This window comes from Chelonoidis abingdonii, chromosome 1 (genome assembly GCF_003597395.2).
Source record: "Chelonoidis abingdonii isolate Lonesome George chromosome 1, CheloAbing_2.0, whole genome shotgun sequence".
Classification (NCBI taxonomy): domain Eukaryota; kingdom Metazoa; phylum Chordata; order Testudines; family Testudinidae; genus Chelonoidis; species Chelonoidis abingdonii.
The window spans coordinates 370,261,197-370,275,205 of record NC_133769.1 but is presented as its reverse complement, the minus strand read 5'-3'; the positions used below and the strand labels follow the sequence as shown (position 1 = coordinate 370,275,205).

General features: G+C 44.7%; 1 pseudogene; it reads right to left on the bottom strand.

The window, feature by feature from the left end:
• Nucleotides 1–1,784: 1,784 nt before the first annotated feature.
• Nucleotides 1,785–2,783, bottom strand: LOC116818295 (olfactory receptor 52K2-like; annotated as a pseudogene).
• Between the last annotated feature and the right edge of the window lie 11,226 nt (nucleotides 2,784–14,009).

The window sequence follows — 14,009 nt, the reverse complement described above, 5'->3', positions numbered from 1 at the left end:
AAGAGTGAGCTATGTGGAAACCTGGTTTTGCGGCTGTAGTTTTAGCTGTTTGTTTTAATAAATTCCTCCTGTTTAAGTAGGGCTGCATTTTCACAGTTCATGACACACAAATAGCTTCGCTGCAGCTAATACAACCGAGAGGACCAATGTCAGCCTTGGGTAAATCACTTTATCACTGCGTGGCACGGTCCATCCACGACATGGAGATCACGCTGCCTAGCAACATAGCTAAAGATCTTCTAAATGTAGTGATCAAAATCATCATGCAGCACGTGCATTAGACTCAGTTTTACTGGCCAGCTTCAGCTGGACAATCCCAGCTTCATCCCCTGGGCAATGGATGCCCTGTAGTTCCAGATAAGGTGCTGTGCACATGTGTAAATATCTGCATAATTGAAGATGTCCCGTTTATCTTCCTCCCTGTGAAACACAGATGCTACCTCTCCCTCTGCCCAGCTAGCACAGGGGCTTATCCTTCCAGGTTACTCAGCTGTTGTCCTAGCTTCAAAGCTGACCCCTTGCACTGCCTCCAAGTCCTGGCTCAGGGCAAAGGATTCCCGTTGCGTGGACCCTGGCTCCGTCCATCCCCCCACCAAGAGGAAGAAAAGGGAACTGAAAGCTAAAGAAATAAGCCACACAATTGTCTATTCCTTCAGGACTTTGTAGCCTAGCTTTAGGGCCCACAAGTTGTATGATACACAATGTTGCCCACTTGCCACGCAGCCCTGCTCCCAACCCTCAGCTGCTTTTATATGGTTTCCTGGCTTCCCTGTCTGCTCCTCATCGGCCTGCCCACCCAGTGCTGCATCCTCACTACAATTATTGCAGTCTCTTTGTCTGGCTGCAGCAGGTCCCCACTCAGCTGGGGTGGAGAAGGGAGGTGGAGATGACCAGCAAGTGACAGGGGGAGGAGAGGAGAGGAGCTAGAAGCAAGGTCAAGGACTCCATATAGGTTTTTAAGGTCAGGCTTGACAAAGCCCTGGCTGGGATGATTTAGGTGGGGCTGGTCCTGCTTTGAGCAGGGGGTTGGACTGGATGATCTCCTGAGGTCTCTTCCAACCCTGATATTCTTTGATTCTATGATCTGGGGGAAGAGGCACAGAAGGGAGCTGGGCCTAGAGGTAAGAGGTGGAGCAGGGGCTTGGCCTTGGGGGAATACATGGGGCAGGGGGAGGTCCTTGGGGAAAGAGGTTGGGTAGGGGTTGTGACCTCAAGAGTCATTGTGGATAATTCTCTGAAAACATCCACTCAATGCATAGTGGCAGTCAAAAAAGCTAATAGACTATTGGAAATAATTAGGATCAGGATAGTTAATAAGACAAAAAGTACCATATTCCCTCTATATAAATCCGTAGTATGTCAATGTCTGGTTGCCCCATCTCAATAGAAAGATATTGGAATTGGAAAGGGTTCATAAAAGGGCAATAAAAATGATTACGGTTATGGAACAGCATCCATATGAGATGAGATTAATAAGATTGGGAGTTTTCAGTTTGGAAAAGAGATGACTAAGGGAGGATATGATTGAGCTCTATAAAATCATGACTAGTGTGGATAAAGTAAATAAGGAAATGTTATTTAATCCTTCTCATCACACAAGAGCTAGGGGTCACCAAACAAAATTAATAGACAGCAGGGTTAAAGCAAACAAAAGGAACTATTTCTTCATACAGCACACAGTCAACCTGTGGAACTCTTCGCCAGTGGATGTTGTGAAGGTCAAGACTATAACAGCCAGCTCTGCACGGAGCTTGGTCTGAGAGTCAGAGCACCAGGAGAAAACTTTAGGTCCCTTTATGAGTAACAAGATGGAGCAGCCTGTCCCGGAACTGCTTTGTTCTCACCCCGTAAATGATGGGGTTGAGCATGGGGGGCACCAGGAGGTACATGTTGGCCATGAGAACGTGGAAATGCAGGGCCACATTGTATCCATACCGGTGCATAAGAGAGGAGAAGAGAGAGGAGATGTAAAAGGTGAAGATGGCACAGAGGTGGGAGCCGCAAGTCCCAAAAGTCTTGAGCCAGGCACCCTTTGTGGGGAGGATGAAGATGCTCCTGAGGATCTGGATATAAGACGTGAGGATAAAAATGAAATCCAGACTCTTCACACAGAATAGCACAAAGAGGCCGTAGTAATTACTGACGTAGGTGTCTGCACAGACCAACTTCACCACGGCCCTGTGCTTGCAGTACATGTGGGGGATGATGTTGGTTCTGCAATATGGCCATTGCCTCGCTAGGAAGACATAGGGCAATATGAGCATGCCACCGCGCAACACCACAGCCAGGCCAATCTTGGCCACCACAGGGTTTGTGAGGGTGGTAGAATGTCTCAGGGGATTGCAGATGGCCACGTAGTGATCAAAAGCCATGGCTGTGAAGATCCCAGACTCCACCACTAAGAAGCAGTGAATAAAGTACATCTGGGTGAGGCAGGCACTGAAACTGATCTCCCTGGAATCGAACCAGAAGATGCTGAGTGTTTTGGGCAGGATGGATGTAGACAGGACCAGGTCAGTGACAGCCAGCATGCAGAGGAAATAGTACATGGGCTCATGGAGTCTCGGCTCCCTCTGCACGATGAACAGGATGGTGAAGTTCCCCAAGATGGCTATGATATACATGATGCAGAAGGGGATGGAGATCCAGACATGGGCTCTCTCCAGGCCTGGAATGCCGAGCAGGATGAAGGTGGAGGGGTTGGTGAAGTTGATTGTGTTGGAATCTGACATGAAGTAGAGGAGAAGATGTGTAATTCTGAGATAGAATGGTGTCTCCTACATGTACCATATATTCCCCTGACTTTCTGTATGTACCCAAGGTTCCACGGTGACGACAGCAGCACAAATGCCTGGTTGGAGAGACAATTTTAATATGAGACACTACATCCAGTACTGGAGGCTGTTCTCATGGGTGAAGCAGATAGGTCCCTCTTCACATACTGAAAAATGACATTTTCATTGCTCATATAAATGAATTATGAACAATTGACCCTACTAATGCCAATTCCATATTTGATGGTGCTTCATGCGTCTATAATTCCTACATGTCGATGTGTGGAAAACCTTAACCTGCACCGACAGGAAACACGCGTGTGAATACTGGCTATCCATCATTAACATAAAAATTGCCATACTGGATCAGGAAAAAGGTTCATCTAGCCCAGTATCCTGTCTTTCAACAGTGGCCAATCCCAGGTGCGACACAGGGAATGAACAGAACAGGTTATCATCAAGTGATACATCCATCCCCTGTCACTCATTCACAGCTTCTGGCAAACAGAGGATAGGCACATCATCACTGCCTGCCCTGGTTAATAGCCATTGATGGACCTATCCGCCATAAATTTATCTCGTTATTTTTTGAATCCTGTTATAGTCTTAGCCTTCACAACATACTCTGGCAAGATCTGAAAACTGACCATTTATTCCGACCCTTTGCTTCCTATCTTTTAACCAGATACCAGTCTATGAGAGGACCTTCCCCCTTATGCCATGACAGCTTATTTTACTTAAGAGCCTTTGGTGAGGGACCTTGTCATAGAATCATAGAATCATATAAGATTAGTGTTGGAAGAGACCTCAGGAGGTCATCTAGTCCAGCCCCTTGCTCAAAGCAGGATCAACCCCAACTAAATCATCCCAGCCAGGGCTTTGTCAAGCCGCCCATAAAAACCTCTAATGATGGAGATTCCAACACCTCCATAGATAACCCATTCCAGTGCTTCACCACCCCGAGTGAAATAATTTTTCCTAATATTCAACTTAAACTTCCCCCATTGAAACAAAGATCATTGGTCCTTGATCTATCATTGGCCACCACTGAGAGCAGCCTTGCTCCATCGTCTTTGGAACCTCCCTTCAGGTAATTAAAAGCTGTTATCACTGCATTGCCATAAAAAGAATGGCTCAGGTATGGGAGTCTCTCTCACATCCTCAACTATGAAGACTGGTGAAAATAATTTATTTAGTTTCGCTGCAATGGTCTAATGGTCCTTGAGTGCTCCTTTAGCATCTTGATCATCCAGTGGCCTCACTGGTTGTTTTGCAGGCTTCTGGCTTCTCATGTATTTAAAAAAATTGCTGTTACTTTTTGAGGCTTTGGCTAGTTGTTCTTCAAATTCTTTTTTGGCCTTCCTAAATCTTTTCTTTTTTATACTTCATTGGCCAGATTTTATGCTCCTTTCTATTTTCCTCACTAGGATTTAATTTTCATTTTTAAAAGATGCCTTTTAGCCTCTCACTGCTTCTCTTACCTTCTTGTTTAGCCACAATAGCACTTTTTTTGGTTCTCTTTTTATGTTCATTAATTTGGGGTAATTAAGTTGAGCCTCTATGATGGTGTCTTTAAACAATTTCCATGCAGCTTGCAGGGAATTTACTTTTGGTGCTGTACCTTTTAATTTCTGTTTAATTAAGCTCCACATTTGTGTGTAGTTCCCCTTTCTGCAATGAAATGCTTTAGTGTTGGGGCCACTGTGGTGTTTGCTCTGCCACAGAGGTGTTACATTTAATCATACTACGGTCACTATTACCAAGCTGTCCAGTAATATTAACCTCTTGGACCTGATCTTGTGCTCTACTTAAGAGTGAATCAAGAATTGCCTCTCCTTGTGAGGGATATAGAAAATCCCCCACTATTACTGAGGGTTTTTTTTTAATTGCCTCTCTAATCAGCGATAGTTACTCTTATTATTATAGAATGTTAAGGTTGGAAGGGACCTCAGAAGGTCTTTAGTCCAACCCCCTGCTCACAGCAGGGCCAATCCCCAGACAGATTTTTGCCATAGATCCCTAGGTGGCCCCCTCAAGGACTGAATTCACAACCTGGGGTTTAGCAAGCCAATGCTGAAACCATTGAGCTATCCCTCCCCTGAGCCTGACTGGGTGGTTGATGATATATCCCTACTGCTGTATTGTTTTTATTATTTGAGCATGGAATTACCATCCATAGAGATTCTGTGGTCCAGTTTGGTTCATTTAAGATTTTTACTTCATTTGATTCTTCACTTTCTTTCACATAAAGTGCCACTCCCCCAAGAGCAGGACCTGTTCTATCCTTCTGATATAGTTTGTACTCTGGTATTACTGTGTCCCACCGATTATCCTCATTCCACCAAGTTTCTCTGATGCCTGTTATATCAACATCCTCATTAAATATAAGGCGCTCTATTTCACTCATCTTATTATTTAGACTTCTAAAACTGGTACACAAGCACTTTAAAAACGTTTCACTTTTTAGCTGTCTCCCATTACATCATGTAATTGAATGAGACCTTTTTTTCATTTGACTGTTTCTCATCAGATCTTACCTGTATTTTATTATCTTCCATCCTTTCCTCCTTACTTGGACATAAAGAATATCCATGAGGAGATCCTCCTCTAAGGGATCTTTCTGTCCAAGCCACGTTCTCCTCCATACATGTTGGTTTTCCACCAGCCCTTAGTTTAAAAAACTGCTTTGCGACCTTTTTAATTTTAAGTGCCAGAAATCTTGTTTCATTTTGACTTAGTTACAATCCATCTTTCCTGTATAGGCTCCCCCTTTCCCAAAAGTTTCCCCAGTTCCTAATAAATCTAAACTCCTCCTCCCTACACCATCATCTCATCCACACATGGAGACCCTTCAGCTCTGCCTGTCTAAGTGGCCCTGCACGTGGAACTGGAAGCATTTCAGAGAATGTGACCATCGAGGTCCTGGACTTCTATCTCTTATCTGCAGCCTAAATTTGGCCTATCCCTCCCCATGCCATTGGTACCTCCATGTACCATGACCACTGGCTCTTCACCAGCATAACACATAAGTCTATCTAGATGTCTTGAGAGACCTGCAAGCTTCGCACCAAACAGGCAAGTCCTCATGAAAACCCACCTATCTATGTTTCTAATGACTGAATCACCCATTACTAATACCTGTTTCTTCCTAACAATTAGAGTTCCCTTCCCTGGAGAGGTGTCCTCAGTGCAAGAGGATACCACTACATCATCTGGGAGGAGGGTCCCAACTATGGGATTGTCTCCCTCTGCTCCAGTTGTATGTTCTCCTTCCCTGAGACTTTCATCCTCCTCAACAGCACAGAGGCTGTTACACGGGGGGGTGGGACTGTTCTATTGTGTCCTGCCAAGTCTTGTCTATGTACTTCTCAGTCTCCCTCAGATCTTCCAGTTCAGCCAGTCTGGTTTCCAAAGCCCGCACGCAGTCTCTGAGGGTCAGGAGTTCCTTGCACTGAATGCACACATACACCACCTGCCCATAGGGCAGGTAGTCATGCATGCTGCTTCGGATGGAATAAACTGGATAGCCCCCTCTGTGTGGCTGGACTTCTGCCTGCGTTCTCTTTTTACGCCTGAAGTTAGGTCCTTTTTTGAATATTTTTTTTAATCAGGGGGTGTTTTAGGCTTAAGTTTAAAGAAATCTAAGAAATGGTTAGTGTATCTAGACCCCTTTCATATTCCTCCTGTAAACTCCCTCACAAAACTCCCCTGTTAGCAGCTCCTGTTTGCTACATTCTCTGAGTGTTTAGAAGAGGGTTTTTTCAAGCCTTGGTCTTCCTGGGTAGCCCCACCCCTTGGTTAAGGGTTGATGGGTGTTAAAGTCCTTAGGGATGAAAGTCTCGTTAAGAAGCTCTCAGCTTTGCCTAGCAGGCCACTAGGTTCTGCATCCACATGGTCAGCACGTGGTCCCGAAACAGCTACTCGGTACATTTCAGTCCAGCAGCAAACACACACACAACAGACCGTACACTTACCTCAAAGGTCACCTAACCATTCCGATCTCATCTGGAGAGTCAATACTACAGAGTGTTCCCCATTTACCCAGTTGCTCAGAACCTGATAGTGAAAAAATCCCAAACTGTTGCCAGGACATATGCGGGGGAAACATCCCAATTAAACAAGCCTTAGGGAAGGCATCACTGATAGCATTGATACTCCTTGCCACAGACATTACTGGAATAAAGAGCTTAGCTGCATGGGATTGGCAAATCTAGGTGGAGCTAGTGGCACCACTGTTAGTTAAGGCTGCCTGATACCTTGAATTAGAAAATATCATTTTCAGTTGCTTATAAGTTTGTCAATCTTTAAGTGTTTGGACTGAAATTACCCATGCTGGGTGTCTGGTGCCAGCTGAATTGTTTTTTGAAAGTTTAATGCATAACAGTTCAGCTGACTTCTCGAATGAAGCTAGGAGAAAGTATGTCTTGCCCAGGGTGAAAAATTCTTATAATTGTTCCAGTGAGGAGTCCTAGCATCTCTATGCTTTCCAGCAGGAATAATTTCAGTAACAGCCTCTCCTTTACTGTCAGAGCCTCAGAGCCCTGAAATGCAAGAGAAGGTAACAGTGTCAGTGCATTAAGACACAACTGATGTCTAAGCACCTTACTCAGAGCATGGGATAGCTCAGTGGTTTGAGCATTAGCCTGCTAAACCCAGAGTTGTGAGTTCAATCCTTGAGAGGGCTGCTTAGGGGTCTGGGGTATGACCTGTACTTGATTCTGCTGGTGGGGGCTGGAGGTAATAAGCTTTTAGAGTCCCTTCCAGTTTTAAGAGTTAAGCGCGCGCTCTCTCTCACTCCAACAGGAGTTTTGCCTCAGTGAGGCCTGAACAAAGTACAGGCTACAGCCCCAGAATTTGGCCTCATTTTGTACATCTGCTAACAACTTTCATCTTGAAGGATTCACTGTGCCACTGATATGCAGCCACCTTGGGGCTGGAGGCCATCAGCTGGGGGACAGAGTAAACAGGGACATTTTGACCCATGATATTGGAACAAACTCATTCCCTGTGGCAAGGGTCCTGGGATGTTTAATGGCTGCACAGAGTGGAAAAGAACCCAGACCTATTCTCTATCCCATCACGCCCACATTGCCTTGGATTTGTGAAGCAGGTGAGCTCCTCAGCAAGAGATATGTACCTGTCAATTCTGAGATGGAAGCGTCTTCCCTGGAATCCCCCTCAGGTAGCCGTGTCCCACACCTCTCTCACCCCAGCAACTGCAGCAACATCCCACACCGAGAGCTGATACAGGTATGTGCACTGTTTATAATATAGGTCTGTGCAATCCCAGGAGGGTGCACTCAGCCTCTAGCAGAGAAGCCGCATCTGAATGTAAACAGGCAGGAGACTAGAGACACTGTAGCCAATGTCTTTCTTTCCATATCTGCGCTTCTGTGCTCTTTATCCAGTTTTAGGAGTAAACAGTACTTAAGGGACCTTCCCATAGGGAGATGAGATCTCTTGGGCTCTGTGCTGAGTCAGAGAGGAATTGGCTAATCTGTGTATCTGTGTACATTTAAAAATTATAGTTGATTACAAAGAAAATTAGGGATAATGCCTAGGTTTACATATTTCAGAGCAGCAGCCGTGTTAGTCTGTATCCACAAAAAGAACAGGAGTACTTGTGGCACCTTAGAGACTAACACATTTATTTGAGCATAAGCTTTTTGTGGGCTAGAGCCCACTTCTTCAGATGCATAGAATGGAACATATAGTGAGGAGATATATACACATACAGAACATTATGCTCAAATAAATTTGTTAGTCTCTAAGGTGCCACAAGTACTCCTGTTTTTGTAGGTTTACATAGGGTCTGATACCCTGAAAATGCCCAGGAGGGATGGATGGATAGTAGACAGACATATCTGGAAACAGATGAGTGAGGGGAGACACAAGCTGTTTGTGCAGACACACAGGGCTGTCGCTAAGGGATGAGAGATCAATAATTCTCATCAGTAACTATCGTCATACTGTGCAGAACCTTTCATTGAAGGACCGTCAAAATACTTAGCAAAGGAAAGTCACTATGAACATATACCCATTAGATAAACTGAGGAACGGGGTGATGTGACTTGTCCAAGTCACACAGAACTTGAGGGGCCGAATGACAAGCAGAACTCATGAGTCCTGACTTCCCTGCCATAACCACGATCTCTCAGTCATGCCAAGAAGGAAATGGACTCCTGCTCTCACAGGGGCTGTTCGTTGGGTGGGATGGAGAGGAAAGGTGGGAAAAGGGAGCTGAGTTGCCAGGCGGGGGAAGGGGGCTGGGCAGGGCCTGAGGGAAGGCGGGAGAAGGGAGCTGAGTGGCCAGGCAGGGGATGGAGGGTGGGCAGGGCCTGCAGTGGGAAGGTGGGAAAAGGGAGCTGAGCTTTTCCCATCCTCTCAAGGTAAGTCTGAAGTTTTCAGAACTAGCTGGAGATTGTGAACTCCCCGCTCCTGTGAGGTGTGATCTCTGGGAGCCCACTTACATACACTGCTGGATGGACTTGAGATAATATGTTCTGGGTCTTTAAAAGCAGAGCACATGTTCGGAGAAACTGGACTCAGGCTAGCGAGAAAGGTCCTTTGAATGGCAGCTGCAGCAGACACAGCTGGGAGCGCCTGGCTCTCCGTTAGCTTTTGTAACTCTGCTTGAGTTCTAATCAAGCCTCCTTCTTAGAGTGCAGACTTTGCCTCTTTCTTCTGCATGCATGGGGGGTGAAGCCCCCCATGGGGTTGCTAGCCCCCAGCACCACCTTTTCATTCTGCACCTTTCACAGAGACAGAGCCCCGAGACTCTCTACTGCCCTTCAACCGGAGCAACAAGGCCCCCTCACCCAGAGTGCTTCCCTCCCACCCCCGGTTGCAGGATCCCCAGGCTGGCCACAGCCCAGAGCACCCCGCTCTCAGCTGGAGAAGCCCCAGGCTGGCTGAATAACCCCCCTAACCCCAAGGAGCCTGGGGCTGGCCAAAACTGCACCGTGCCTCCCCTCCCCAAACTTTGCCCACCCAGGGAAAAAGCTTCTGTTACTTAGAAGACAATTTTGATATGCCTCATGCGGGTTCCGTGGCAGCTGAGGAGGCGGTATGTACCTCCCAGCCATGCTGGAACCTACATGGGGTATAATAAAATAAAAACTTAACCACCATACCCCACAACTGGGGGTTCAATGGCCACGGCACAGCTGGGGGAGACAGAGCATCCCCTTCCCTATTATACTCACCGCCCATGTTCTTATGAATTCCCCAGACAACACCTGATAGCAGAAGGAAGACCAGAGAAGAGGGCAGAGAAAAGAGGGCTGTAGGGAAGGAAGGAAGGAAGGAGCCATCCTGGAGATAGAATAGCTGAAAGCCCCCAAGGAGTTGAAACTCTCAGATAATGCAGCCAACATTCAGAGAGAGTTTAGAGATGTATCTGTGCAAGCAGCTGGGGAAGTGGACCTCTTTACTGTAGTGCAACTTAGTATTTGTCTACACTAGCACTTTTGTTCTTAAAAAAAATTCAGTCATGAATATAAACAACCAGTGGTGCCCCTTGATGATCGAAATGCAAAAGGAGCGCTTAAAGACAATAAAGTCATTGAGGAGAAACTAAATGGATTCTTTGCTTCAGTCTTCACGGCTGAGGATGTTAGGGAGATTCTCTCAAACCTGAGCTGGCTTTTGTAGGTACAAATCTGAGGAACTGTCACAGATGACATGTCCGGAGGAGGTTTTGGAATTAATTGATAAACTCAACATTAACAAGTCACGCGGACCAGATGGCAATTACCCAAGAGTTCTGAAAGAACACAAATTGTGAAGTTGCGGAACTATTAACTGAGGTTTGTAACCTGTCCTTTAAATCGGCTTCGGTACCCAATGACTGGAAGTTAGCTAATGTAACGCCAATATTTAAAAAGGATCCAGAGGTGAGCCCGGAAATTACAGACCGGTAAGTCTAACGTTGGTACCGGGCAAATTAGTCAAAACAATAGTTAAGAAAAAATTGTCAGCCACATAGAAAAACATAAACTGTTGAGCAATAGTCAGCATGTTTTCTGTAAAGAGAAATCGTGTCTTACTAATCTATTAGAGTTCTTTGAAGGGTCAACAAACATGTGAACAAGGGAAATCCAGTCGACATAGTGTACTTAGATTTCCAGAAAGCCTTTGACAAGTCCCTCACCAAAAGGCTTTTACCTAAATTAGCTGTCATGGGATAAAAGGGAAGGTCCTTTCATGGACTGAGACCTGGTTAAAAGACAGGGAACAAAGGTAGGAATTAATGGTAAATTCTCAGAATGGAGAGGGGTAACTAGTGGTGTTCCCCAGGGGTCAGTCCTAGGACCAGTCCTATTCAATTTATCATCAATGATCTGGAGAAAGGGGTAAACAGCGAGGTAGCAAAGTTTGCAGATGTACTAAACTACTCAGATAGTTAAGACCAAAGCAGACTGTGAAGAACTTCAAAAGATCTCACAAAACTAAGTGATTGGGCAACCCAAATAGCAAATGAAAATGTGGATAAATGTAAAGTAATGCACATTGGAAAAAATAACCCCAACTATACGTACAATATGATGGGGGCTAATTTAGCTACAACGAGTCAGGAAAAAGATCTTGGCGTCATCGTAGATAGTTCTCTGAAGATGTCCACGCAGTGTGGAGATGCGGTCAAAAAAGCAAACAGGATGTTAGGAATCATTAAAAAGGGGATAGAGAATAAGACTGAGAATATATTATTGCCCTTATATAAATCCATGGTAGGTCCACATCTTGAGTACTGTGTACAGATGTGGTCTCCTCACCTCAAAAAAGATATACTAGCACTAGAAAAGGTTCAGAAAAGGGCAACTAAAATGATTAGGGGGTTGGAGAGGGTCCCATATGAGGAAAGATTAAACAGGCTAGGACTCTCCAGCTTGGAAAAGAAGAGACTAAGGGGGGATATGATAGAGGTATATAAAATCATGAGTGTTGTGGAGAAAGTAGATAAGGAAAAGTTATTTACTTATTCCCATAATACAAGAACTAGGGGTCACCAAATGAAATTAATAAGTAGCAGGTTTACAACAAATAAAAGGAAATTCTTCTTCAAGCAGCGCACAGTCAGCTTGTGGAACTGCTTACCTGAGGAGGTTGTGAAGGCTGGGACTATAACAATGTTTAAAAGGGACCTGGATAAATTCATGGCAACGAAGTCCATAAATGGCTATTAGCCAGGAAGGATAAAGAATGGTGTCCCTAGCCTTTGTTCACCAGAGGATGGAGATGGATGGCACATGTCAGTATAAGATATGGCATCCTCCCACCTCCCCTTCCAAGGGACCAATGCCTGCCTTCAGACATAGAAGACAATCTTTATTGCCATATACTTTCACTTTTTCTTTTTTTAGCCCCTAGGAATGTACCTGTTGGACAATCAAAGGAGTTGATCCATTTCTATGGACCCCAAATCAGAATTCAACATATATATTTTACACTAATAACATTTTATCAAAGTATTAATTAAATGTTAACTTGCTAACTGGAGACCATGGGTGGAGACATTATTTAACCTGTTAACCATTGGCTACAGTGCTATCTTGTCTTGCTGCAAAACCTATGCCAGTGTGTAAAATTGCCTTCAGCGTCACTTTCCCCCGCCCAAGGAAAATATATATATTCTATTACAATCAATTGATTGGCAGTGTCTCTGAGCCTAATAAGCCAGATGACACTTCGCCAGCGCTGTGTGTAATAAACTCCTATGCTTGACCTCTACACAGTGTGGATTTATGTCCTTCAGTCTTGTTTTCTCCTCAGACTATGTTAAACTCAGTGTCTGCCTGCACCTGGGAAAAGGGGGAGATCAGCCTGGACTGCCTTTCTGGGGGCAAAGGGAACCCCAGCAGCAGCTCTGCCTGTGCAGGGAAGGAGAGGGACAGACTCGGCAGGAGAGAGAGAGGACGTAGAGACTAAAAAGAGCCAGTGTGAGTAACTTTTCCTCAAAATGATACAAAGCTTTAACATATTGCAGCCCTCTAGAAACCTGGACACCCCTTCCTGAGGCTGATTTTCTGTGTTGGCAACTTCTGACTGTGCCACAAGGCTCTAGTGAGGTTGCTCACAGAAGGAGGCATGGTCTGGATGGAGGATGGCGTCAAAGACGATACATTAGAGTCTGAGACACTCCGTCGGACCTGAGAAAGCTTGTTACATCTCTTTGGTCTGTGCATTAGGCAGGATGTCCATTCTTTATTTCACCCCCATCATTTTAGAAGTATAGTTGGGATTATGTTTTCCAGCATACAATACTTTGCATGTATCAACACTGAATTTCATCTGCCATTTTATTGCACAATCAGTCACTTTAGTAAGCTCCTTTCGTAGATCTTCACAGTCTGCTTGGGACTTAAGAATCTTAAGTAGTTTTGTATCACCTGCAAATTTTCCACCAAAATGTTTACTCCTTTTTTCCAGATCATTTATGAATATGTTGACTAAGACTCGTCCCAGTACAGACCCCTGGCAGACAGTCCTTTTTACCTCTCTCTATTCTGAAAACTGACCATTTATTCCTACCCTTTGTTTCCTATCTCTTAACCAGTTACCAAACTATGAGATGACCTTCCTTCTTATCCTGTGACAGCTTACTTTGCTTAAGAGACTTTCGTGAGTGACCTTGTCAAAGGCTTTCTGAAAATCTAAATGCACTGTGTCCACTGTATTCCCCTTGTGCACATGCATGTTGACGCACCTCAAAGAATTCTAGTAAATTGGTGAGGCATGATTTCCCTTTACAAGAACCATGTTGACTTTTCCATAACAAACGATGTTCACATATTTGTCTGACAATTTTATTCTGTATCGTAGTTTCAAGCAGTTTGCACGGTACTGAATCACACTTATCAGTCTGTAATTGCCAGTGTCATCTCTGGACCCCTTTTTAAAAATTGGTGTCACATTAGCTATCCTCCAGGCATTTGAGAAAGGAGCAGATTTAAATGATAGGTTACGAACCACAGTTAGTATTTGTGCAATTTCACATTTGAGTTTCTTCAGAACTCCTGAGTGAATACCATCTGGTCCTGGGGATTTATTATTTTTAAAATAATCAATTTGTTCCAAAGCCTCCTCTAATGACATCTCAGTCTGGGACAGATCCTCAGATTTGTCACCTAAAATGAATCGTTCAGGTTTGGGAATCTTCTTGACATCCTCAGTCATGAAGACTGATGCAAAGAATTCATTTAGTTTCTCCTCAAAGGCTTTTTTGTCCTTGAGTGC